Source organism: Alligator sinensis, unplaced genomic scaffold (assembly GCF_000455745.1).
Source record: "Alligator sinensis unplaced genomic scaffold, ASM45574v1 scaffold571_1, whole genome shotgun sequence".
In the NCBI taxonomy this organism is placed as follows: domain Eukaryota; kingdom Metazoa; phylum Chordata; order Crocodylia; family Alligatoridae; genus Alligator; species Alligator sinensis.
The window spans coordinates 1,285,991-1,311,280 of record NW_005842300.1 but is presented as its reverse complement, the minus strand read 5'-3'; the positions used below and the strand labels follow the sequence as shown (position 1 = coordinate 1,311,280).

Below are 25,290 nucleotides of genomic sequence, written 5' to 3'. Positions count from 1 at the left end.
ATCATGTCATTAAAACCTGTATGTACCATCTGTAGGATGAGTCAAATTTGGTGGGCAAGTTTCTGTGGAGTTGTCTGTATTTCATAGGGTTTTAATGAATGTCTGGTGCAGTACACAAATTAAGGACCCTAGGCAAGAAGACCTTTGAATGCAAATTATCATTAACATTGTACCAGAAAGAAAAGAAAAGAGATCCATTAGCTAAATATTTTTAAATTGTATCCACCTGCAAACCCTCTCATCTAATTCTCACAACGTATTTCTACTGCATCATACTACACTTTTATAGATGGAATTAATAACATTGTGCCATATGATTTGTCAAAAAAATAAAGAATAGAAGATGATATATTACATATGGGGACGTGTCTTTTTCTATGACATTTCTGTCCTTGCACATTACATACTGATTACATTTTAGCCCTTCTTCAGGAGCTATAATAACAGCAAAGCTAGATGATCTCCTTTAAACGGGGGACTGAAAATACATCATATTGGTTTCCTTTATCACCGTCATCATCATAGGTTATTATCAAGGCTATGATTCTGCCACAGTCATTTTTACCGTGTTTTGTATTTTCTCCTCTGAGTGGCATGCTGGATCTCCAGAATCAATTTCTTCATATTCAGAGTGTCTGTGACCATCACAAAACAAAAATAAAAAAAAATCATAGCCTTTATTATTTGTACTGTTGTCAACCCCAAGGTCCCAATTGTGGGCTAACAACACACTCTGCTAAGTGTTATACAAGCATAGGGCAAAGAGAGGCCCCGCTTCAAAGAGCTTACAATCTGTGTGACGTGTGCAGAGGCCAAGATTTCAGTGGGAATGAGACTGCTCAGTGGTTTTGAAGATCCGGCCATTTATTTAGGTGCTGAAATAAAGATTTAGGAATGTAGCTTAAAGCTCCTCATCTTTCAAAGCATACTTTAAAAGTTCTATTATGTCACAAGTTTCACTGGCAAAATTCAAGCAGTGCTCATATTACACTCCAATCAAGACCAGAAGGTTGTGTATGCATAAGCCTACCCCCCCACATCTTAAACTCTCCCCACCTAGTACTAAAACAGGGTCAAGAGTGATAAGAAAGGATGCCCCATGTAACAGGATTGCTAGAGCTGACCCACCATTTCAGATAATCCTACGCAGGGCAGACGTGGATGATGTGATACAGTCAGTTGAATCACCTCCCCTCCTTTCCTGTGGTCCATTCATCATGGTTCTTTGACCAGACTGATGTCCTCAACTACTGGTTTTGCTCCCTCCTTTTTCATTTCGCTTGGCCCCAGCCTAAAAACAGTCATGACCCCCTTTTCCCTTCTTCTCCTTTTGAAGGTCATTGAGCGTGCTGTTGACTAACACTGTCTGGAGTGTCTTGCCTTAGCTCCATCCTAGACTTCTGATTACCAATCCAACTAGAAAACTGTTTCTCACCTTGTCTCTCCAGCACTGAGCACAAAATGCAGGCTCCATGTCTGACTGGGGTTTCAAAGGCTATCACAATAAATAACCTTTTTAATGTTAAACACTAACACTGACTTACTCTGCAGAGGAGGAAAAACCAATCACCGATGGAAAATTAAAAGTGCCAGGCAGTAATAATAGCATCTATAGCAGGGGTGAGCAATTATTTGGGCTGGAGGGATTCTTAAGGAGTTTTGGTTTTGGTGAGCTGTTGAGGGCCAGGGTATGGAGGGGGGTGATGACCCAGCCTTGGCTCCCCAATCTTGGGTTTACACCACCTGGCACGGTAGCGGGAGAGGGGGGGGAGAAAGTCAGGGACACATCAACTGATCCTATCTTCACCACTGTTGGGTGTGCTGGACGGAGTGGGCAGGTGGGCATAGTCTCCATGGAGGCCAGCCCAGGACCCCTGCAGGCAGGGCATGCTCAGCTGAGCAGATGATATGGGGCCAAGCGGGGCTGGGGAGCAGTGTCCGGGAGCAGGACTGGTAGGCAGGACCATCCACCCAGCCAGGTGTGCCCTGCCTGTGGGGTCCCTGCCCCAGTCTCCATGGGGACCCAACCCACCCACTCCTCCCAGTGCCTCTGGTGGTGGGTACAGGGTGGACAGTCCAGGATGTCTGAGCAGATGGCTGGGCCTGGCTGTGGAGACACTGGCAGCAGCAGCTGGAAGTGGGAGTGCAGAGTGAACCATTATCATGGGGGCTTCTGGGAAGCTGAGTCCAACTACATTGCTGCCCCACTCCAACCAGTACCTAGCCCCGTGGATTACAGCTCCCAGTGTGCCCAAGAGCCATGCACAGGGATAGGGCTGCGCTCTGTGCCAGGTGGCACCTCTGTACCTGGGGGTGGCAGGACTAGCCACATGAACCTGGGATACCCTCCATGTAAGGGCCAGGTGGGACTGAAGCACCCACTGCAGGCTGGATAGAATCACTTGGTGGGTCAGATCCAGACCATGAGCTATATTTTGCCCACCCCTAATTTATAGAAAAATCTACCAAAGTAAAGTACAGAGAACATAGACTGAGAAAGAGAGAGAGAGAGATGATCAAAAATTATTAAAAAAAATAAATAAATAAATAAAATAAAATAAAATAAAATAAAATAACCAGAAAAATACTTATAGGAATATGGATATCAGAAGCTTTTGGCATAATCAGCAAGACAGCACATGGGCACCATGTCTGTCTCAGAGGTACCAATAGTACAGAAACTCCAAGGCAAGTTCTCTGAGGAGCCTGAAGATCTTTTTCCGAATGCTATCCCATCTACAGCAATGATGCTGTGTGATTAATACCCAAGAAACATTAGGATCCCTGTTTAACAGGAACCATTCTTTATACAGAAGCAATAACATTAGGCTTGATTGAAAAATTATTAGGAAAAATAACTCTTTTTATGGTATTCTCTGCTTCCTGGATAGTAAATAATTGTCTCCTATCATAGGATTTTTGCCCTATTATATGCTTCAGTAATTCAATCAGCTTTATAGCATTTTCCAAATCTTTGCACTAAGCTATGAAATTCTACCTTCCAGAGATCCCTGTGGTTGAGAGTTTTTTTCTTTGGTAATACTGAAGTGCATATACTCGATTTAAAATGCAGATAGATTACATAGCTCAAGATGCCCACACCTTAATAGATATTCTGCCCTGAATAAAAAGCAACCAGCTGGGCACACTCTATGCTTATTTATCCCCATGCAACCCCACTGACTTAACCAAAATTGAATCACTGCTAATCAAGAATGATATTTGGCTTATCAGCATGTAAAATGAGTCTAAAGGAGCACATATCTTCATAAAACTGATTTAGTAAAACAGCCTTACTCAAAAGATGGGTGACTGTCAGTCCTCTGTCCGACATCCATTACATTCCTCTTGGGGTTTACACAGCTGTAAATGAAGATCCAGTTTGTTTGAAAGAGATGTGCACAACTGCAAGGAAGGAAGAGATGAAAAACAGAAATTAGAGTGGATCAGCTGTTCATGACACTGTCTTTTCAGAGTTTTCTAGTGATCAATCAAAGTTATACCTATTATGTAAAGACGTGCCTCCAAGGGTCACATACACACATGCAAACAATAGTTATGCCAGACATGATTTTTTTTTTTTTAACCAGAGCCTGGTAAATGTACTTAACTATGTGACTCTTTTTAGCGCTAAGATTTTAGAGGACAATATTGCATTATCTTTCCTGTGGCTCTTATAAGCCCAAACCCTCAAAATAATGCTAAATACTGGGTCCTGGATACATAGGTTATACAGGCCAATTCTTAGCTGCAATGAGGCCCTTTTATACTACTTCAGCAGTGGAAAAAAACTTTAAAGTGCACTTAGGTACAATATATACCTGCTTTAGAGTCCTTATCAGTCTCAGAGTATTGTGGAGGGGCCTTGTTTTAAATGAAAATGCACATCATAGACATTTTATTCCAGAAACGCATGGAAAGCCTTGCATCTTCAGATGGCTCATGAACAGGGCAGCTCCTCCCTGAGCATACTCAAATCCCCAATGATCTCTGAAGGCTTTGGGAGATCCAGGTAGTTCAAAGCCCTAACAGTCTCCCTAAGTGCCCTTTTGCACCATTTCGACAGCCTTGATTACTTGAAGGACAGGAGTAATCTGCTGCCGCGCTAGAACTTTTTGATGGCTCATATAGAGCCCGTAATATATAACTGTCCAAAAAAAGGACAAAAATGTTACAGGTCATTACATAACTTAATCTTGTCAAGTCCAAGTGGGTTAAATACTCTGACATTTGCAACAGCCACATTTTGTTTGTTTGTTCGTTCATTTGCTTTGTTTCTTTTCTATGTATCCTGACCCCAGGATAAGAGATAAGTAAAGTGCCTCCGTCGGGGAGGTAAGTCAGACAGGCCAGAAAACATCAATAATCTAACTCAACATCTAAATGGAAGGCGAAAAGATTAATAAAAAATGGATGAACTGTTAGCAAAGCTTTTTCAAGCTTTTAGAAGCATTTGGAAACTAGAAGATTATTATCATTCCCCTAGAAAACATGTTTTCTCTTTCAATTTAATGTTGCAGGGTTTTGTCTTGTGCTTCCCTATGTACTGAACCATTAAACAGCAAAGCAATGCAAACAAACAATGTAAAAAGGCACTATATTGTCTGAGTTATTTTTGTATTAAAAGGAAGTCTCTTCAAGGAGTTTTTGGATTTAATAAGAGTTTCCTCAGGTTTTCTTCTTGGAAATCATCTAGTTCTTCCTCAGACAGCATGACCTAAATCTTTCCAGAGTGCACACAGGGGAGTATATTGTATCACAGCCAAGACTGCATTAGAAAAAAAAAATCAAATCACTGTTGGCCAATCCAATAAAAATAGCTAATTTTTAAACCTCTCTCTCAAAATCAAAGGCCAATAAATGTCAGCATTGGCCGTGAAACCCTGGGGAAAAAGTCATGGCTGATGAGCCATTGAATTGTTCTCTAGGTTTCTTCCAACAAAGCTACCCATGAACAATGTAACTAAGATAGTTTTAAGAAAAGAAGTGAGAGTGACTAAACAAGTGTATCCGAACCACATCCCAGGAAAGGCTATGAGCCAATGGAAGCAACATCACTAACTGATACTCCTCCAGCCCATGAAGTGCTCTGATTTGGTGGGTGGGTGGAGATTAGCAAAACAATTCATTCCTAAGAGAGCTGTTTCTGCCTTTTTAGTAATAGCTAATGCTTCTATGTAGGTGTCTTGCTGCAAATGAAGTATATTTTTCTTAAGTAATGGATGGTATGGATGCTGAGGTAAATAGTAGATTAGACAGAGGGCTGGTTTCTATTGTACAAGTCCATTTTCTATGTTAATAAACTAAAAACCACAGACATATTACAGGTGCGCGTGTGGGTGGGTGGGTGTGCGCGCTTGCATGTGTGCAAAGGGTGCCTTGCATGTACATGTGGATCTCTCATCTTCCCATAGAGGTGGGTGATTAAGCTATCTGAATAACACATCATCGATTTTTTTCCCCAGGTCCTGTGGACACCTGCTGGTCCAGGAACCAGAACAGAATAAGACAATGGGATGTGGTAGAGATATGTACTGTTCACTTCTATGGCCCTGCAGGGATGCTAAGGGCAAGAAAAAGGAAAATTGGGCTGCATCATCTATTCCAGGGACCCTCTCTCTCTGGAAAGATGGTCCTATAACTCACATGGAACTGTATCACCAGGAGCCAGAACTACATCCCAGAGATATATAGCCTCTGTATACACACCTCATTATCACCCATGGACCCATGGTGGTGTGTGTGTACATCCCATTCTGTAAATCAAGGGGGGAACTATGTCAAATGATTTTTCACAGGAATCTCTTTGCTCCTGCCCCAACCAAGCTCCTTCCCTTCAGCTTCTCATCTGTATTTCAAGCCTATCCTATTGGCAGAGACATAGCTTCTTGAGCCAAGAAGCCAGTGTACTGCAACCTGAAGTCTGTATCATGCAACAGCACTTCATTTTAGACTCTTACCATGGACCCAGCTGCTGTGATGTCAGATATGCTGTTCCCATTACATACTTAAGTAGGTGGCAACTCTGTGCTTAATTAGAAGCAGCCAGCCTCACATATCCTTCTGTCAGATATCCTCCAAAGACATCTGAACCGAGGATGCAGGTCTCAGAAATAAAAGTTCAGAGCAAATGTTTTATTTGGGCCAGAAATGTCAATTACTTAACAATTCTCCTTTCCAAGTGCAGTTGTCAAATGAATCTTCCCTCAGCTACACGTCTATGAAACCCAGATGCTAGTTACTTTAAATCAAGAGTGTATCTTCTTTATAGGGATGTAACCTCCTCCATCATGCTATGTTAGTGTCAAGTTGTGATATATGTGACACGTTATAGCAAAACTGATGTGAGGCCTTATGTACTGTCACCAAAAATGTTTTCACAATGCAGCCGTCTTAGATGATGAAACTGTTTGGAAGAGTGAACAATTCAACCAGTATTTCTAAGTATTCATGGGTTTACGCTAGAGAGACAAGTTCTTCTGTTTCCTAAAGCCCTGGTAGGGACAGGATACACCTCCTAATTCCTGTGACAAATTTAAGAACAGGAGGGTTTAAAAGAGGCAGCTTGCAAGAGAAGTTTTAAACATGTAACGACTTGGACATATAGGCTAAGTACAGACAGTCAAAAGGACCGAGGCCGGATTGATTCAATCTTTGCAGGTTTCTCTAAGATTGAACCGAGAAGCAAGCGAACAGACGTTCATTTTTGATTCTCGAAATGCAGCCACATGCCTGCAGTGACTCAAACCAGACGCCAGGGGCCACTAGAGTGCTTCTCCCTGCTGAGCTGGAGCAGACAGCACCGGCCAGGACTAGCCTACACACCCTGTGAGGGGGAGCGTAGGGGAGGTGCCAAGCATCCTGGGATGCTGGTGGACTATGAGTTAACTTGAGTCTGGGACAGAAGTTCAATAAACCAATTCAACCTAAATAGTGAAGTCTGATACTACATCCATCCAGGTTTGTCTTAAACTGGTTTTGGCCATTTTGAAAGTTGTTTATGTGCACTGAACTGCTGTTGTGTTACAGATTTGAACTGGCTGCCAATCACTTGCACCGGTTTGTGTGTCATTTCTGTCCCTAGCCATAAAGACCATTACCAGCTCTGATAGGAGGGCTACACAATGGTTAAGGACTAGATTAAGAATAAGATCTGGGTTCAAACCCCTGGTGTTCCACAGACTTTCTGTGGGACCTTGGGCAAGCCATCTAGCTGCCCTGTTCCCCATCCCATAACATGGGGAAATCAGTATTTATCAGTCTCACAGGGGTGCTGCAATGGTAAATTCTAGCCTTGTTCAAGCATTTTAGATGCTTCAGCTTTCCATTGGAAGGGACCATTTCATTAAAATCTAAATACTTCCTGGGAACCAGTCAATGTTTATGAGCTTTTTGTTTTTACTGGGAAACAGATCAAAATGATTAATTATTGAAATGAAATTATATAATAATAATGTCAAAACATTTTGCTTAAGGTTAAAGTATAATTTAATGTTTTTGTTTCATTATAACATATTATTCTAATATTATATATAATGCTAAATATAGTTAATATAATGTATTGTGCTACTTGAACATTATTGAAATTAAGCTATTCAAAATGAAAATAATTCAACATTGCCAAAAATCAAGCTGGAACCTGGAATCATTCAAACATGGTTTTTTTTATTATTATTATTTCTTTTTCTCAAGAAATTTCAAGCGGCCTTTGTTCTGAATTGGAACGAAAACACATTTCAGATTTTCAAAATCCCCCATGGAGCAGAAATGCTAGTGTGTGAGCAAGTCTAATAAATACAGGGAAACAGAATCCAAACATCTGTCCCAGACCATAGATTTTATTATGGTAAAACAAATTAGCAGAAAAATTAGCGGCACTTTTCAATAGTGCCTTCTTATCTCTTATCCAAAGCACTTCAGTTTCAACTGTTGCACTCACTCACAGGGAGTAATATTTGGTGCGATATTATTTTTGTAAGAGCAGTCTCGCTGGAGTCAACGGGAGCACATGGCTTTCAGCCTGTCAAAGCCCAAACACCAAACGTTATGAACACCAACACAAACTATAACACCAAATATGATGAAAATGCAAAATGAACCATTATGCTTGGATGATGCCCAATTAGCCACCCTATGATCCTCTTATAAGCCCACTTTTGCTTTCTTTCCAGGGTGGTTTGCCTCTCCCTTGGGCAAAGTTCCCTTCAGGGATTACCTTCTTTTTTCTCCTTCCATTTCCTACAGTGGGCTAAACAGCTTCTGAGAGCCTGCTGCTGACCTCCCTTCTATCCTCCTCTCTTCATACTCACCATTGGTTGCTAGCCTGGCCCAGAGATGCTCTTTAACCTCCTCTTTAGCAGGAGGGAGCGACTCTGTGCTGTCCCAAGGGACATGAACAGTTATTTACACAGGAAGTTAAAATTGCTGTAGGACTCATTCTTCTAGTGTAAATGACTCTAAGATCCAGAGGAACTGAGTGCAACTCTACAACAGGAGAAATGAAACAACAGCAACCAACATTTCCAAGTGAAGATAAATACCAAATTTCACACTCCAAACGTAACTCCATTTGATAATATGGAAAAAAAAAATCTAAAGTCAAGAAAGCTCGAAAGACAGCAATGTAAGAGGCCTGGATACAGTATTTATTCTTAGAAGTGCAGAGTCAAGGCGATGACACTTGTGGCTGCCCAGTGTTTCTGGGGGTCAGGATGGAGAATGGCAGCAGGCCTTTGTATGGAAGCATCACAGACTGAAAAGCCCACAAAGTTTATGTGAGAATGAACTGGGCTCGGCAGAGGGACTCTTTCATCAAGCATCCACTTCTGGTAAAATGCATTCCTATCCCTGACATGAATCCCCTGCAAGTTCTGCCTGAAGCACTTAAGTGCAAGTTAGTATTTTGGTGACCTGTTGCATTCCACCTCAGGATACATCCTGCTCCCAATAATCATATGCAAAACTCATGCTGACTTCAAAGGAAGAGACACCATTAGGGGTCTGTGCCTAATCCAAATTTTTTCCGATTGGAATATCTCCCTTGGCTTCAGTGGCTTTTAGATTAATGGTTATACTCTTGAATCATGCTCCTAGTCATGCTTAAAGCTCTATCCTTTTTCTTCTTCCCCTTTCCTTTCCATTATTTTAGGAATATTGGCATTTTTTATAATTGCATTTTCTTAAATAAATTGTTACCAATGGGGATAATGGTTCCGCTTCTCCATTGTTTTTAAACATAAGATAACTATACCATGTGTACAACCAATATAGCAATCAGGCACCCCATAAATACTAGAGCAGTAATGGTAAATAGTAACAAATGTTTACTTACAGGAAATATAATTGCTTTATTTGCAAACTCCTTTACAAACAAATCACTCAGAAAGGCCACATTTCTATTCCATCCTGGCACTGCAAACATTGAAACTTACATTTTAAAGTTAAATTTTAATTGGATTTCCTCTTACAAATGCACCAAAAATATCCACATTACTTCTTATTTAATTTACTCTGATCATGCTTAGAGTCCCCAAGCCTTCCATCAGCGCAGTCAACATTACTCTTGGTCAACAGAGGGTATCTTTATTTATTATATCACTTTGCGCATCACTCTCTCCTAATAGGAACTTTGCAATGACTTCGGGTTTGAAAATGATCCAGGTTAACTCTTCGGTTGCCCTCTTCATATCAGGACCTGAATGTTTTCTATTGAAAAATAGCAGGACCCTTGAACTCAGCTGAGACAATGGCATTAGCTTCTCCTGGCTTACATTATTCATCTACAGTCTGGCTATGCAGCCCATTGTGAATGTTAAGAAGATCAGCTTTATTTACAAAAATCCCAGATGAAAATAAGGAAAGCCAATTGCCAGAGCCTGTGTAGCCCACTGTCAGCAGTCAGAAAGACCCTTCAAGCACTGCATGTCCGTGCCATGAGTAATGCAACAATCTTCTGGTTACTTTCTTTCCAGGTGAAGTCTTTTTATTAAAATACATCACTTCAAACTTGGTGAAGCAGAGAGGCGGTGTCACCTAGTGGCTTGATATGGGACTAGATGAACAGGAGATCTTTCCAAATTGTTTTGTGGATGCCTTCATCAAGGTACCACACCCTCAGGTGCTGGGTAACTTTCAATGAGACACTTAACCTCAGCATCTCATTCTGCCTGATGCAAGTGAGCAAATTGGTGAGGAGAAGAGAGGATAGAAAGCTGCTCTCAGGCTTACATGCCTTTGGAAAGGGCCAACAGCACCCATGACTGACAGTGTCATACTAGTCTTCAGCAACCTCTCAGAGGCAAGGAAGATTGTCTTCCGTGATTGTCTTATCTGTGTGTCCGAAGATGGCTGATGAGGCCTATCTGGGATCGACAGACTCTACTGCAACTAGGCCATGTGTTTCCGTGTGTGGTGGGAGGCACTGAATTTTTATTTGGCCCATGGCACACTTTTGCCGCTCCCGCTTTTCCATCTCCTGTTGTTGTCATGAGGTTTCAAAGTACTGAGATCCCTGCAGCAGACTCTTCTTCCATTTGGGGCAGTCATGGGCAAATGTCTCACACAAATTGAAATCAGTGTTGCATTTTTGTTTAAGCTGGCCTTGAGCATATCCCTGAAGTGCTTTTTCTGCCCTCTGCTTGAGTGTAGGCATTGGCTGTTCTAGGAGAATAAAACTTGCTTCGGAAGTCCACAGCCAATCATCTGGATGACATGGCCCAATTAAGTTGATGTTAGATGATCACAATACTCATGCTTGCTTGCAGGAGGATGCTAACATTGGTGTCTATCTTCCCACTGGATTCAGAGGATCTTCCACAGGAAGTGTTGATGGTACTTCTCTAACAACTTTAGACGTTGCCTGTATGTTGTCCACATCTCAGCTCTGTACAGCAAGGTAGGGATCAAGACTGCTTGATAAGCCAGGAGCTTGGTTTCAGATCAGATGTCACGATCTTCTAACACCCGTTTCTTCAGGTGTCCAAAGGCTGCACTTTCACATTTGAGGCGATTTTGGATTTCTTCATCAACGTCAGCCTTCTGCAAGAGATGGCCTTCAAGGTGCGGGAAATAAACAATGTTCTCCAGTTGCACCTTGGCTGTGGATTACTGAAACTGGGGACTGTTCATTAGGAGCTTGATGGTGAAGGACCTTAGTCTTGTGAACACTGTCAGTCCCATTTTCTTGTATGCATTGGTAAAGCCATTGATAACTGCCTGAAGGTCTGTTTCTGAGTGAGCACACACTACAGCATCATCAGCATACTGGAGCTCAATGACTGAGGCTGGGGTGGCCCTGGTTTTGACCTGGAGTTGGCTGAAGCTAAACAGCTTACCATCCCTATTTGGTAATTTAGCTCCACTCCAGCTGGAAGCTTGTTGATGGTCAGATGTAGCATCACGGCAAGGAGTATTGAGAAAAGTGTTGGAGTAACAATGCAGCCTCAGGGTTTTCATACAACCTCAAAGGTAGGATTTGCTAGTAAAAAACAATGCCCTCTCCCCAGTCTCAGCTCAGTTGCTTGAATATAAATTGGCGTGCTCATCCCTATTGGTTCCCAAGCATCATATAATGTGCTGAACTAGGCACTAGGTTAATACCAAACATACAAAAATACAGCTTCAGCAAGTTGTATGCATCAGGGCAGCATGACCTGTTTAGTTCTACTTTGTAGAGATCACTGGGGTTGTTTTTCCTCATTTGGCTTGAATCACCACGGGGATGTAGATTTGTCTGCATTCAGAAGCAGAATTTGGGCCATATTTCAACTCAAACGATTCAGGACAAGTAAAACTGAAGTACTGGTCAACCCATGTGTGTATGCATGTGTTTGTGCTTCATAGTTTCCTTGTCCATATTGTACAATAAATTCATTTTTAAAATGTTAACAAGATGATTCACCTCTGATAAACAGACTTGGATGAGCCTGAAAAACAGCAATGACATCCCGTACAAATTAATTAAGTTACATGCTATTAATTACTATTTCTTAGTGTATGAGTCAACAGACTTTTAGAGCCAAGGAGTAAGTGACTCTGCTGTGTATAATCATACTCATGGTTTATATTTAAGTCTTATTCAGGTGCACATATGAACTGATACAGTGCTCTGGAAAAATAACCTAACAGCAATGTGCTTATAAGATAGGTCCATTTAGGAGAGCAATAGATTGCAGTCAATACTGAAATGCTTCAATGGACTTTGAAAGGACCCAAGTCAATGTACTGCAGACAAATGAATCTGAAGTATGAACTTAAGGTCTGAGAGAAACCTACCATTATTCCCATTAGAAGCATTCACAATGATTGTTCAAGCCTGAAAATGAGGGAGAAAAAGCAGAGAGGTGCATTTCACTGCCTAAAAACAAGCTATTTGCCATCTTCCACTAGTGAATTGCTGCATTCCCAGGTCTGTGCAACAGCAGCTCCCTGCTATCATAGCTACTATCTACTTTCATAGTTATACCATAGTTTAGTGCCCCAGTTCTTAATAACAATGACTTTGTGTGGGAGGGAAGTACTATTTGGAAGTGGGGAACCAAGGGCTTTAGCCATATATCCAGGTTTGCGATGAAGCAGGGGAATGAACCCAGCTCTCTCAAATCCCCAGGCTAACCTCCATATAACTGGAGCATCCCAGCTCTCTACAGCAAGCTGTCCTTTCTCCCCCAAAAGTACTACTGCCACTGATGAGAAAAGACATCTTTTCCCTCTCCCTCTACTTTGGTTTCCTGTCCTGGATCGGCTACTGCTACTGGATAGGGAATGGAAGGTGAACGCACAGACCCCCCCAAAATGGCAGCTACCACTAATGTGGGTGGAGGAAAAAGGTAGCCAGTCACTCTAAGTTTCTGTGGCCAATTCCAAAATCTCCAGCTGGGCTCTAATTCAGTTATGGCTACTTTGGCAAAGGCATTTTAAACTGGAGGTGCTGAGCTCGGGCACCACAAAAAAAGCAAAGTACAGATTTAGTAAAAGAAAATAAATGTGTCATTAAGTATGAGTGCGTGCATGTTTAGAATCTGAATAAAGGGCACGTCATCTAGAAAAACTGGTTTTGAAAAACAGAAATGACAATTAACTGCCATGCCAACAACACAGCCCCTCTTTGTGTTGGTGAGACTTCACATGAGTAATAGGGCTGTGTGAAGCTTCGGTAGCTGATTCAATTGGATGAGATTCGGCCTGATTCAGGGACCAAATCTCTGAATCCAAATCAAAATTGGGAGACCAAGTAAAAGCTCGAAATTGATTTGAAGCATCTGCATCGATTCGGAAAAGCTTCAGAAAAGCTTCAGCCAATTCAGAGATTTAGCCATAGACTAAACAGGCAGGAGACAGCTGCCTCCAGCTGGTAAGTCTGTTGGGGGTGGAGGAGAGGGGAGGGAAATGGCATGGGGGAGGGAGGGATTGGGGCTGGGGCTGGGGCAAACTGCTCAGCCGGGGTGGGGGTGGGCATGTTACTTGGAGAGGGAGGTGGGGAGCACAGGATGCAGGCACAGCAGCCCTGGGAGCAAGGGCTCTGCCCTACTGCCACTTGCCAAGCCGGGGTGGGAGGGAGGCAGGATGCAGGCACGGCTCACTCCAGGCAGAAGGGGGCAGGTGGCAACAGGGCATAGTCCCCGCTCCCAGTGCTACCATGCCCACATCCCATGCACCTCCATGCTGGCTCACAAATGGCAAAAGGGCAGAGCCCCCATTCCCAGTGCTAATATGGGTGCAGCAGCACTGGGAGCAGGGGCTATGCCCTGCTGCCGCCTGGAGTGAGTTGCACCTGCATTGCATCCCTGCCCCTGCTGTGTTGGCTGGGGAAGCAGCAGCAGGGCATAGCCCCTGTGACTCCCCCTGCTGAGGCAGAGGCAGGCACAGCTAGAGGAGCCACGGGAGAAGCCCCCATGGCTGCCCTGCCCAGCCCCATCCCCAACCCAGCCCAGCCTCCTGGCACTTTAAAATGAAAAAAAATAAAATAAAAAGCCCCTTACTTACTGGCTCTGACAGCAGCAATTGGGACCTCTGGGCACTTATGGCAGAGCCCTCTCATGTAGCGCAGGGCAGTGGGAGGCAGCAGAGATTGCCCTCCCCCACACCTGGTACCTGCATGACAGCTGCCCCATGGCATGGGTGTAGTGCGGCACAGCAGGGTGCCGCGCACTGTCTGGGAGCTGGGGTGGCTCCACCTGTCAGCCAGAGTCCAGCACTGCTCAGCCCCAGTAGCCCCAGCTCCCAGACTGTGCGATGCAACAGCGCTGGGGGGGGCTCTGCCATGAGTGCCCAGGGGCCCCAATTGCCGCTGCTGCAGCTGGTAAGTATGGGGATTTTTTTTTTTAAGTGCTGGGACTATTCTGGGCTGGGCAGGGGAGGGGATGGGCAGAGCAGCCGTGGGGCCTTCTCCCATGGCTCCCCCCTCCTGGGGAGAGGCAGGCACAGCCAGAGGGGCTTCCCAGCTGTGCCTGCCTCTCCCCGGCCAATCTGAATCACCGAATCTCTCCGAATCAGAGCCAAATCTTCCAAAGCCAATTCATCCGAATCGATTCAGGACAGTGATCCAAATCTCCAAATCAAATCACTGTCCTCCAAATTGGCTGAATCCAAATGGAATACTTCCCTATTCACACAGGCCTAATGAGTAGCCCTGTGGATTTTGTGCATGAGTGCTGGCTTCAGAGGCAGGGTAAATTGAAGCACAAGAAGCAGTGCTAAATCAGAGCCCATTGATATGCACAAATGCTAAGAAAAAAGAGAGAGAGAGAGAGCTCTAAAGTGAACTTTGGCAAACCCAAACCTGCATCAGGGATTTAACCAACCCAACCTCCACACACGTGCTCCCAGATTGAGAACATGTAAATCAAGTTGTAGCCTGGAGCAAAATTTGGCAGTTAAATCATAACTCCTCCCCCGCCTCCCTCCCGAAAAACAGAGTATTATAATGAAAACCCTAACAGACCCTGAAGTGCAGAAACATGAACAGCACTTCTACAATATTAAAAAAAAGTTTCAAACAGCTACTTTAAAAACAGAGTAATAGCCAAACAGCATAAACTTGACATCAAACCCAAAGCACAGAAGCATTTTACTGAGAGAGAGCAAATTCATCATCCTGGCAGTCAGTAATTTTATAAAAGCTCTTATTCTCATTATGCCTTTTAGTGTTTTAACTGAAGAAAAATAGGAACAGTTTTAATTTTAACAGTTTTCCCGGCAGATTGAAGTCGGTTTAAGAGTGGCTGACCAGATGGAAGAGACTTACTTTTAAAGTATTTTGCTTTGCTTCCAATCCCCCCAGCACAAAGAAGAGAGGAAAGCATTTTTGCAAAGCCCAAGCCTTCCTCATGAAAACAGTTTTAATGAGGAAAACAGTAATCTCTCTCTCTCTCAAGTGATTTTAAAATGTATTGCCGTTACTGCTGAGATCACCATAAGAAAAACACCTGGAATGTGTTTCATAAGGTCCAAGAGCTGACTGTGAAAGAAATAATCTTTGAAGACGAGGTGAGTAAAAGGGAAAGCTTGCCGTATATGGCAACGGCAATCTGCTCTGCAGTGAGATATTAGAAGCCGCAGTTCAGCAATAGTTTAAATAGAACAAATGTAATCAATATTTCATGAGCTAAACTTCCAGCAACTTCCATCAATGAGGAAAGCATTTGCTGTCTTATATTATCATAGGAAAATAGGGCTGGAAGGGAAGGGACCTTCTGAGATCATGCAGTCCAACCCCCTGCCAGTGGCAGGATCAAACCATCCTATATAAGTCCATTGTCTAATCTATTAGTAAAACTACATACCCAACCCTGACATAAGCACAAGGTATAACACAGGTAAGGCAGGGGACAAAGTTGTTAAAATGTGCTCAAGAGATCCAAGGAAGAGGGCTATACCCCACACTAGAGAGGACGGCAAAAATCACCACAGTCTCCACCAATCTGACCATGGAGTAAAATTCCTTCCTGACCCCAAATGGGGTGATCGGTCTGACCCTGAGAAGAGGTGCAAGACCCTCCTGTCAGGCTCTTCTGGGTTTAAGGCCCAGTAGGAGTATTGGTATACCCCAGTCAAAATCCCTACTCATAGCTGCAGCCAACGCCCAGTGCTAATAAGGAAGTAAAAAAAACCAAGCAAACAAACACAAAGAAAAACCCTGGAAAGAAGCAACAGGAAGGGGAAAAAAATCCTTTCCTGGCCCAATGTGACCTATAAGCCTGGGAAATGCCCACAGTAGAGCACAGGCAGACCTACCCCTATGTCATCCCTGACCAGTGCTTGTCCAACCTCTTCTTGAACACCTCCAGTGATGGAGACTCCACAACCTCCCTAGGTAGTCTGTCCCACTGCCTTCACTGAAGAAGTTTCTCCTGATATCCAGAGTCAACCTACTGTAGTAGGCTCACCTTTCAGAGCTTGGGTTGAGTCCCAGGCTTGAGATCCTGCTGTTTTGATTGGTGGAGCCCATCCACCAATCAGGAGGCAGCAAGAGAAATAAAGTCATGCCCCTTTCCTGAGGGGAGGGGGAGAACAGCTCTCCTGGACCTGATTGAAGACTAAACTGTCAGGTCCGGAGGAGCCCAGCAGTGCAGAAGAGTCCTGGAGAGGCGCTTCAGCAGAGGAGACCCCATCAAGCTGTGCCCTGATGACCACCACCTGAGGGAGCGTGAGTCATTGGGCCCTTGGGTCCCACAGGGGAAAGATGTTTGGGGTGGGCAAACCCCTGCCTAGTCAAGGCCCTAAGGGGAGTGGCCCCTGGTGCTTCCTGGACACCCCGCAAGGGACCCCATTGGGAGGAGGACTATCTCTTGCCATGGGTCAGGGACTATATTAAGGAAAAGATGTTATTAAGATTGTTCCCATTTGCACTTTATATTTTGTAATTGAAATGTTGTATTGTGTTGATGCTGCTGAAATTGTTTCATTGTGATAAGTAAATAGTGTTATTTAGGGTATGACCTTGGTTATTGGTCACTGTGCAAATATATGTATATGATATTTAGTTTTATGATTATGTATATTATAATTCAGTAAGTTGTATATAGTTAAGAAGTGTGGGCTTGCCTTAACTCTATAGAGGAAAAAGGGATCTGCTCGAAATTCTGGCATCCCTCTCACAGCACCTCCTCCTGACTACCCATCCCATCCAATTGAGAATAGGGCACACCCTTGGGTGTACCTGGGTTACACTACTTTGCTGCAGGTTAAAGCCATTAGTGTTTCCTGCTTCTTTATGACAGTCCTTCAGATATTTGAAGATTGCCATCATGCCACCTCTTAAGCATTTTTTGTGTAATCTGGACAGCCTTCGACCTCTCCTCATACACCTTGCTTCCAAGCCCTTCTTCATTTTTGTTGCCTGCCTCTGGACCCTCTCTAATTTCTCCATGTCCTTTTAAAAACGTGGACCCCAAAACTGCACTAAATACTCTATGAGAGGCCTAACCAGTGCTGAGGAAAGAGGCAGTATCTCCTCCTGTGTTTTGCATCTATTGCTACAACCCAAAATTGTATTCACCTTCTGGGCAACTACATCACCTTGTGGATTCATATTGAATCTTTGAGCCACCAAACCCCCCAAATCCTTATCTGTATTGCTGCCATCCAGCCAGGTGGCACCCATTTTGTATTTTTTTTATACTATTGTTCCCAAGGTAAAACAAGGATAAGTGCTGGAATTTAAACAATCCAGGCTCTCTTTCTTGCTAGAGTTTATAGCTATGCAGGGACACACCTCTTGACTACTTCCATGAGAAAAAAAGTCAATATAGAAAATAGTATTGGCAAAGTTAGTAAACTGCTTTGTTCCTTTGTGTCAGCAGTGCTGTCTTGTTGGAGGCCCTGCTTTGTGTTTTAAAGGCTATATAAAAACTAGTGTGCTTGGATGCTTCCTGTAAAAAAAACGGTATCCAGTGACACCTCTCACAAAGAGGGGTCTTAGCTTCAGGGGCCTGGCTAGGCTCTGACTACGTTATTTATATTCCTCATGTACTTCCCAATGAATGCAGTTCTTTATGTTTGATCCCAAGCTACTGATTAGCATCTCTAGACATGCGGCCATGTTAGGTTGCAGGAAACTAATAAACTCCCTTGTGCCCTAGCCAGCCCCTCCACAGCACTTTGAGCCAGGTCAGAGTAGCCCCAGGGTGACAGGCTGACCCCTGGGGTCCCCTGCCAGCCAGGGCTGCTCCAACCTGGTTCAACATGCTGCAGTCCCAAGTGCATGTTCAAACAGCATACCTGGGAGCAATAAACTCTGGTGTGATATGCACCACAGTTTATTGCTGCAAATTAGTTACACGTGTAGATGGTCCCACTGTGCTCAACCAAAATGTTGACTAAATTTCACTGTAGTGGGTGAAAGGGAGGATGAAGGATTCCTATCTATATGGAGCAGATATCAGTAACCTAATTGGTACCTAATCTCCTTTCTACCTACTGTTGATTACATCCCTCTAGTTCTTCCTTTGCTTGAATATCACTGCAAGTTCAGGAAGATTGACTGCTGAGAAGCACAGCCAAACTTGAGATAAAGCCCAAGAACAAATGCCAGAAATATAACTCCCAGTTCTATAGTTAAGCGCTAAAAGCATTACCCTGATTTCTGCCCTGACCTTTGTTTAAGCTGATGGGTGTTAAAAAAATTAGCAATAAATGATGAAGAATAGATATTACTGCCTATTATAACTGTAGTGGAATAAAACAGGGATTATATAACTACATACAGTCCTACCAGTGTTTGTTTTCATGAGACAAGAGACCATTACAGGAAACAGTATTGGGGACTTAAACAGATGCTACTCTCCCCTTCGTGTCAGTACTGATTCCAGCCACCGAGCATGTTTGAGAGTCATTGGTCTTGATGCCTAAATATTAAAGCTGGATGAGAAACAGATTTTCTGTTTTGTAAGGAATGCCATAATGTGAAGGGGAAAAAATCCGGGGCAAGACAGAACAACAGCAATTCTGAGTCAAGCAAAATGCTCTGTTTTGATACAATCAAATCTTTCCATTTTGATTGCGTATTTTTTTATACTTTAAAAATAATGTCAAGAATGTGTTGGCATTACTGAGCTGCTTCACTTAATTCTTTCCCAAAATGCATTTTGTTGAACGTGATGTATGTTGAATTATTTAGAGTTTTGCCTCATTGAAAAATACTGTTTTCAGGAAAGAATTTTGAGAAAATATGTATGGTCAAATCTACTGAATTCAGACCTAGGACATTAGGCACACAATTTGGAAAATCTCTGGTAGTGTATTTTCTGTTGAACATTTGGAAAGCCAGAAGGTTGGAAACTTTTTTCTTTTATCTTTCTTTCTCCTCATTTGTCCCCATCCATCTGCACAAACCCCCTGCAAGGCTGCAAACTTCCACTTGGCTTTGAAACTCTGGCTGTGGGTCATCTAAATACACTGCTCAAAGCTCTAGATGATAGGAGTCATTTCAGAGCCTCAGACAATAGCATAGCTATCTACTGGTCCTCGCTATTTGAGTTAATATAAATATGCATGGCATAATATGACCCGTTTGCCCTCAGAGTCAGACTACACTGCAGGCACATGCTGTGTGGCAGCAGTCAGATAGAAACCTCTGGGCCAAACTCCGTATGGATGGCAATGATGGCATAACCTACTCAGAAAATGAGGGCAACTCAAATCAGGGGAACTCACATTAGCTTGGCTATGAAAGAGGAATACAAATGACACTCAGAAAAGGAGTTTTAGGAAGAAAGGTGCAGCAGGTGACATGAAGTGAATCGGATCCTTTCTTTTATACCCTGCAGAGTATGGCTTCTATATGGTGACAATTCTCCTTACACAGGAGGTTGGGAAGTTGTCCCATTGCAGCGCATACACTGCTAGCACAAAGCTGGAAAGCGCTGGCTCAAGTCACATTTTACAGTTGACACAGTGATGTCAGAGTGGCTAAACAGGGGAATTTTTCATCTTAAAAAATGAGGTTTCATTTAATCCTTAGTTGCAGCTGCCCTTAAGGATTTCAGAAATAATATATAAAAATAATAGAACATTTGAGAGCATAACTGAATATTTTACCTCTTCTGTTATGTCATAGCAGAACATGTCAGCACTGCTACACATTATGTGCTTAAAGTGACATGGCACAAAATAAATGTAAAAATAATGTAAAGATGAAATGGCCTGTAAAATAAAATTTGAAATGACATTTCAGAATCCCACGCTCAACATTTCCCATAGACATACAGTCAGCTCTCCATTTGTCTCACTTTGGCAGACAGCACGTTAGACAGAACCACCACACCGCATAATGGGCCATTTTATAGGTAGTTTCATTAATGCTGCCACTGCGATGAACCTTCCAGATTACAGCGCTACCACTGAGGCTGCTTTTGGCCCCGGCTTGCTGCTCTGGCACTTGCACTGGCTGCAGGCCAGATCCAGATGGGTGCTGCAAGCCTCTTTATGGTGCCACTAACCATACCCCTTGCTAAACAGTGCGCAGCGCTGTTAATTTGCAGTGTCAGGGCAATATTTGCTACCAGGATTTCCCGGTAGCAAATAAAACCCCAAAGAAAAAAGGGGTGCAAGGCCCGTCAAAGTGGCCTGTGCCAAGACAGGGGTCCCGCTTCCCCTCTCCCCATGCTGCAGAGCCCCTGCATTGAGGCACCCTGTGCTCCAGCCAGCCGCTCCCCGGCTGGCTGAGGTGCCGTGTGCCTCAAGACGGGGGAGCAGGCAGCCCTTCACAATCATCATCACTTTTTTATTTGAGGTTTTTTTGCTACCAGGAAATCCCAAGGCTGCCTGCTCCCCCATCTCCACATGCCGCTCCCTGGCTGGCCAGGGCACAGGGTACCTGAGTGTGGGCGCTGCCTGCTGCAAACACATGCCCCTGTTCATGTGGATGTGACCACGAGGTTACTTTTCAAATACTGGGTTACTAAGGACGGTATTCAAATCCACGGAGAGCACTTCTTTTCAAAGGCACTGGCTGTTGTCAGGAATGGTACATGGCCATTTACCTGGCAAAGTTCCTAGCCCTTTTCTCACCTGCAAGCTGCCTCAAACCAAAGAGAGGCATTCTTGATCTGGAAGTCTTTAAGAGATAACGGTCAAGTTAACATCTTCTGAAGACAAATAAAGGCTGAGGAACAGTTGGGGAGGGGGGAAAGGAAAGTTGAAAATAAGGAATGGGGACCATAAAATTAGGAGCAGTAAATGAGAAATGGTAGAAAAGAGGCAGACAAGTATTTCAGGGTCTCCCAAAAGTCTTTACAAAGCGGGGGCTGGTCCATTATTGGCAGTTGCTTGTCTTTAACTCCTTCACCTAACTTCCAGTATGAGATGCTGTAGATGAAAGATATAGCAATGACATTATTGCCAAATATCTGGGTGCATCATGAATTTGCTAGAAACTAATCTCTCTATATACCCCTTAAAATGCCACTGTTCTGGCTTGTCACGTCATTTTTTGACAAGCTGCTGTTATAGGGGACAGAGACTACTAGGAGCGTCCTGTTCCTCAGGCACCGCATTTGTGCTTTAGCATTAAAAAATCCATTAGGAACAAGCAGAGAAGTTAAGCAGGCTTTCCAGTTTTCATTTTATTTCCTATTACGCAATGTCTTTAACAATAATGTTTCTGAGACAAGTTCATTCATCCATTGCATGCACTAAATCACACATTTATACTTATTTGGAACAAGAGTCACTGAAATCACTCTGTACTGATGTTTTCCTGTTGGAAAATCTCTGCATGTCTTATTTGGTACAGTCAGTTCACAAGAACAAGGGAATCATAGGAGGGTAATGTAGCAGGTTATATTGCTGCAGCCTTTCCACACCTTACTCTTTCCAAACACTCCCCATTCCCCTGTAACATGCTAGGGCTCCAGGGGTGGCCATGTTGCCCCCTGGTAGTCACCCTGCTCTTTTATGTCCCTGGTCCCTTTCTGCTCTCCTACCATGACTTGATGCAAATAACTACCTAGAAAAGGGAGCCCTTGGGACCCCTGAGTGAGATCTCACCCGCTCCTGAGCCTAGGTCTCGTTTCTCAGCGCCTTAAGGGCTTACTACATGGCTTCAACCACCCCTTACACCATGCCCATGCCTCACCAGTGTCATGGCTTGCTATTGAGCGGTCTCTCTCTGCCTACACCTGCATACTTCACCCATCTGGCTATTCCCACATGTGACCCTGGGTCCCTGACCCTGATCCCACCTCTCCTGAAGCAGTGGGATCCTCGCCACGACTCTGCCTTTCTTCAAGCCGTGGGTCCCGGCCAGTCTCCAGCTGTGGCCCATCCTTGACCTTTGGCCCTCCTGGGCCCTGGCCCTGCTCCTAGGCCGGTTGAGACCTGCAGGTTCCCTGGCCCTGCTAACCCGTCCTGGGCAATGAGTCCCTGACTCTGCCTCTCACCCCTTATGGGGTGCCCATCCCTGACCCTCCTCGTTCTCACAACCGTGCAGCTGTGGTTCTGCTCTTTGCCCTTGCCTCCTACCTCTGGGGCCCTGACCCCACTTCTGAGCCAGCTGAGACCATCACTGCCCCTTGTCTCAATCCCCAGACCACAAGTCTGCTTACCCTGGCTTAGGTGTTTGCCAGGAGCCTGGCTGCAGCCCTGCTGTTCAGGAGTTGTTCACATCTCAGCTGCCAGGATCAGACTATTGCCCCAGCACTTGCTCTGGGCTTATATCCTGTAAGCCCAGACCCCTTTTAGGTCAGATGACTCCTGACTGCCTCTTGCAGCACCTGCAGACTCCTCCATCTTCAGTCTGCCTTCTCTTAAAGAGGCAGGAACACCAAGCCTTCTGCTATGCCACACTTCCACCCCACTTTTTTTTTTTAAACACAAGAAGGAGCCTGTCTTCTACATCTACTGCATAGTCAAGTGAAACTAAACAGCTGGTCATTTGCACAAAATGCTGACTCTAACAAAACTGCTCACAAAGGCAAATGGTCAGTATTTCCCTGTGTATACATTATAGTTGATCTCATATATCTCAGAGGAAATCCTGATGCTATTGAATTCAACGGCAATTTTGCCTGGCTATATCCTGTAGCTGTTAAGGGAACCTATTTATAGCACATAATAACATTCAAATGTATAAACCACTGCACATTTAAGAAGGCCAAAGCCCTTCACAAGCATCACTTAAAAATAGCACATCCAGTTCTATAAAAAGGTTGGTGGGGAGGGCTACTAGGGGACAGTTGAATCCAGGGGAGCTGTTTTCCTAAACCACAGCAAGCAAAGGTAAACTGCACTAATGAGTGAAGCTAGACCACACCGACTTACCTCCCTATGGGCACATCTACACCAGACACTTACTGTGGAGCTGCCTAATTAGCTCCATAGTAAAGCCTCAGCATCTACACATGCAGCCCTATTAGGCTGCAGTTAGCTAATTAACTCTGCTATAGCTGAGTACTTGTAAACACAAGTACTATCCTATAGTGGAGTTTTTTAGTGCAAAACTATGCATATATAGGGGCTGATAGGGCTGGCTGAGGCACAAGGGTGCTTCAGTGTGGGGGCTGCCTGCTGACTAGCACCACACTGGAGCACCCTTGTGTCCCATCCAGCCCCTCCGCAGCACGTTGAGCTGGGTGGGAGCAGGCCCGAGCTGGCAGGCTGACCCCCAGCACCGCCTGCCAGCCAGGGCTGATCTGACCTAGCTCAATGTGCTGCAGTTCCAGAACATGTGTAAACACAGCCCCCAGGAGCAATAAACTCCAGCATGAAATGCACCAAAGTTTATTGTGTCACATTAATTTCACATGTAGACAAGCCCTGTTTCATCCAGGGGTTAAATACTATGTTTTAATTTCATTGCCTATGAGTTTGGAGAGGACAAACAAAAGTTATCCTGGATTAGCTGATAAATGCTTCCAGACAGGAAGTCCTGCGCCATTTACACCAATATAACATTACGTGTTTTTATGCCTCAAGTGTCACAACACTCTCACGCAATAGGTATCAATGCTTTCATTTTGTAGCTGAAACAAATAGAACTAAGAGTTTAAGCGATTTACTGAAATCCTGTAGGGAGTCAGTGGGAAAACTGGACGTAGATGTCTTGAGCACACATCATGACCCAGCTCCCAACCTAGGAGAACATTTAAACAAGTGCTTAACATAAATAGGACTATTCGTACACTCACAATGAGAATGTGCTTCCATGTTTTGCTGAATCGGGACCCAAAAAGTACACATTTATTGGCGGTCACTCATGAAACAGAGTACATTCTTACTTGTTCTAGAGGAGACGCTAATGGATTTATTTCAGGTTTATGCCCATTTCATTGCACTCCCTTCTTCTGAATAATTTTTTAATGCATGAGACTGGAATCTGGCCTTAAGACTTTATCTTTTCTGAACATAAGACTAATTTCTTTTATGATGATCTGATTTGCCAGAGTGAAGGTCATCTCCACACAATTGCTGAAGGCCTCTCAATGGAGGCTTTTATGGCCGCAACAGGAGCACAGCAGAAGAAAATTAAACTATGTCAATAAAGGCTACATTGATTCTCCATGCATGGGCTACTCAAGAGCATTAGCCTGAGGATTTTTTATGACTGAATTTCAAGTTTATTGAAAATGGTCATTAGTGAACCAAAAATCCCCATCCATATGATTATCATCTGCAATTACTCAGGTACACAAATCCCACATGCCAAAGAGCACTGTTTGCATATTGACTGTAGCTTGACGTTAACCCTTTCATCATCTACCATCCTGCATTGCACCATCACCACCTTTGATGGATTCTATCACTAGGGGGATCAACAGATTGTCATTATAAAGCTCATTGCACCTCATAAATGGTCAGAAATGGATTTGGGGTTATAGTTTCATAGTTTCATAGTTTTAGGGTTGGAAGGGACCTAATAGATCTTCTAGCCCGAGCCCCCGCCAGGGCGGGAGAACAACAAAAAACCCTAAAAACAAAAACGGGACTCAAATGAGTCCAGCCAGGTAGGCATCCAGCCTCTTCTTAAAGACCCAAATTGGGTCAAAGTTAGAAATTGGCAAATCTTCCTGAAAAAAACAGGTGAAAGTTTCAGCATGGTATTGAATCATTGGGCAATATAGTATTAAGAGAGTCTGAGGTAATTTTTAATGTTTCATTGGAAAGTGCTTCTTTCTGTGATCAAAGACTTTGGCCCATTCTCTAAGATAGGGCTGTTAAACACACCTGGGAACCCCAGATGGATTTGGATGACGGGACTCTTGGTCACCTAGATCTGAACTGTGAGTAGCCGGTGAGTAACCATTTAAACCCAGCAGTGGTGGCACAGGTTATCATAACTGTTGCTTACCCCAT

At 43.8% G+C, this 25,290-nt stretch overlaps 1 long non-coding RNA gene across 1 annotated transcript; it reads right to left on the bottom strand.

Moving 5' to 3' along the window:
* Positions 1 to 371: 371 nt before the first annotated feature.
* LOC102377122 lies at positions 372 to 22,617 on the bottom strand. The gene is made up of 4 exons (XR_324395.1): positions 22,545 to 22,617; positions 3,298 to 3,405; positions 790 to 875; positions 372 to 635 (listed from the first exon to the last, which is right to left on the bottom strand). It is a non-coding gene; the product is annotated as an uncharacterized LOC102377122 (long non-coding RNA).
* Between the last annotated feature and the right edge of the window lie 2,673 nt (positions 22,618 to 25,290).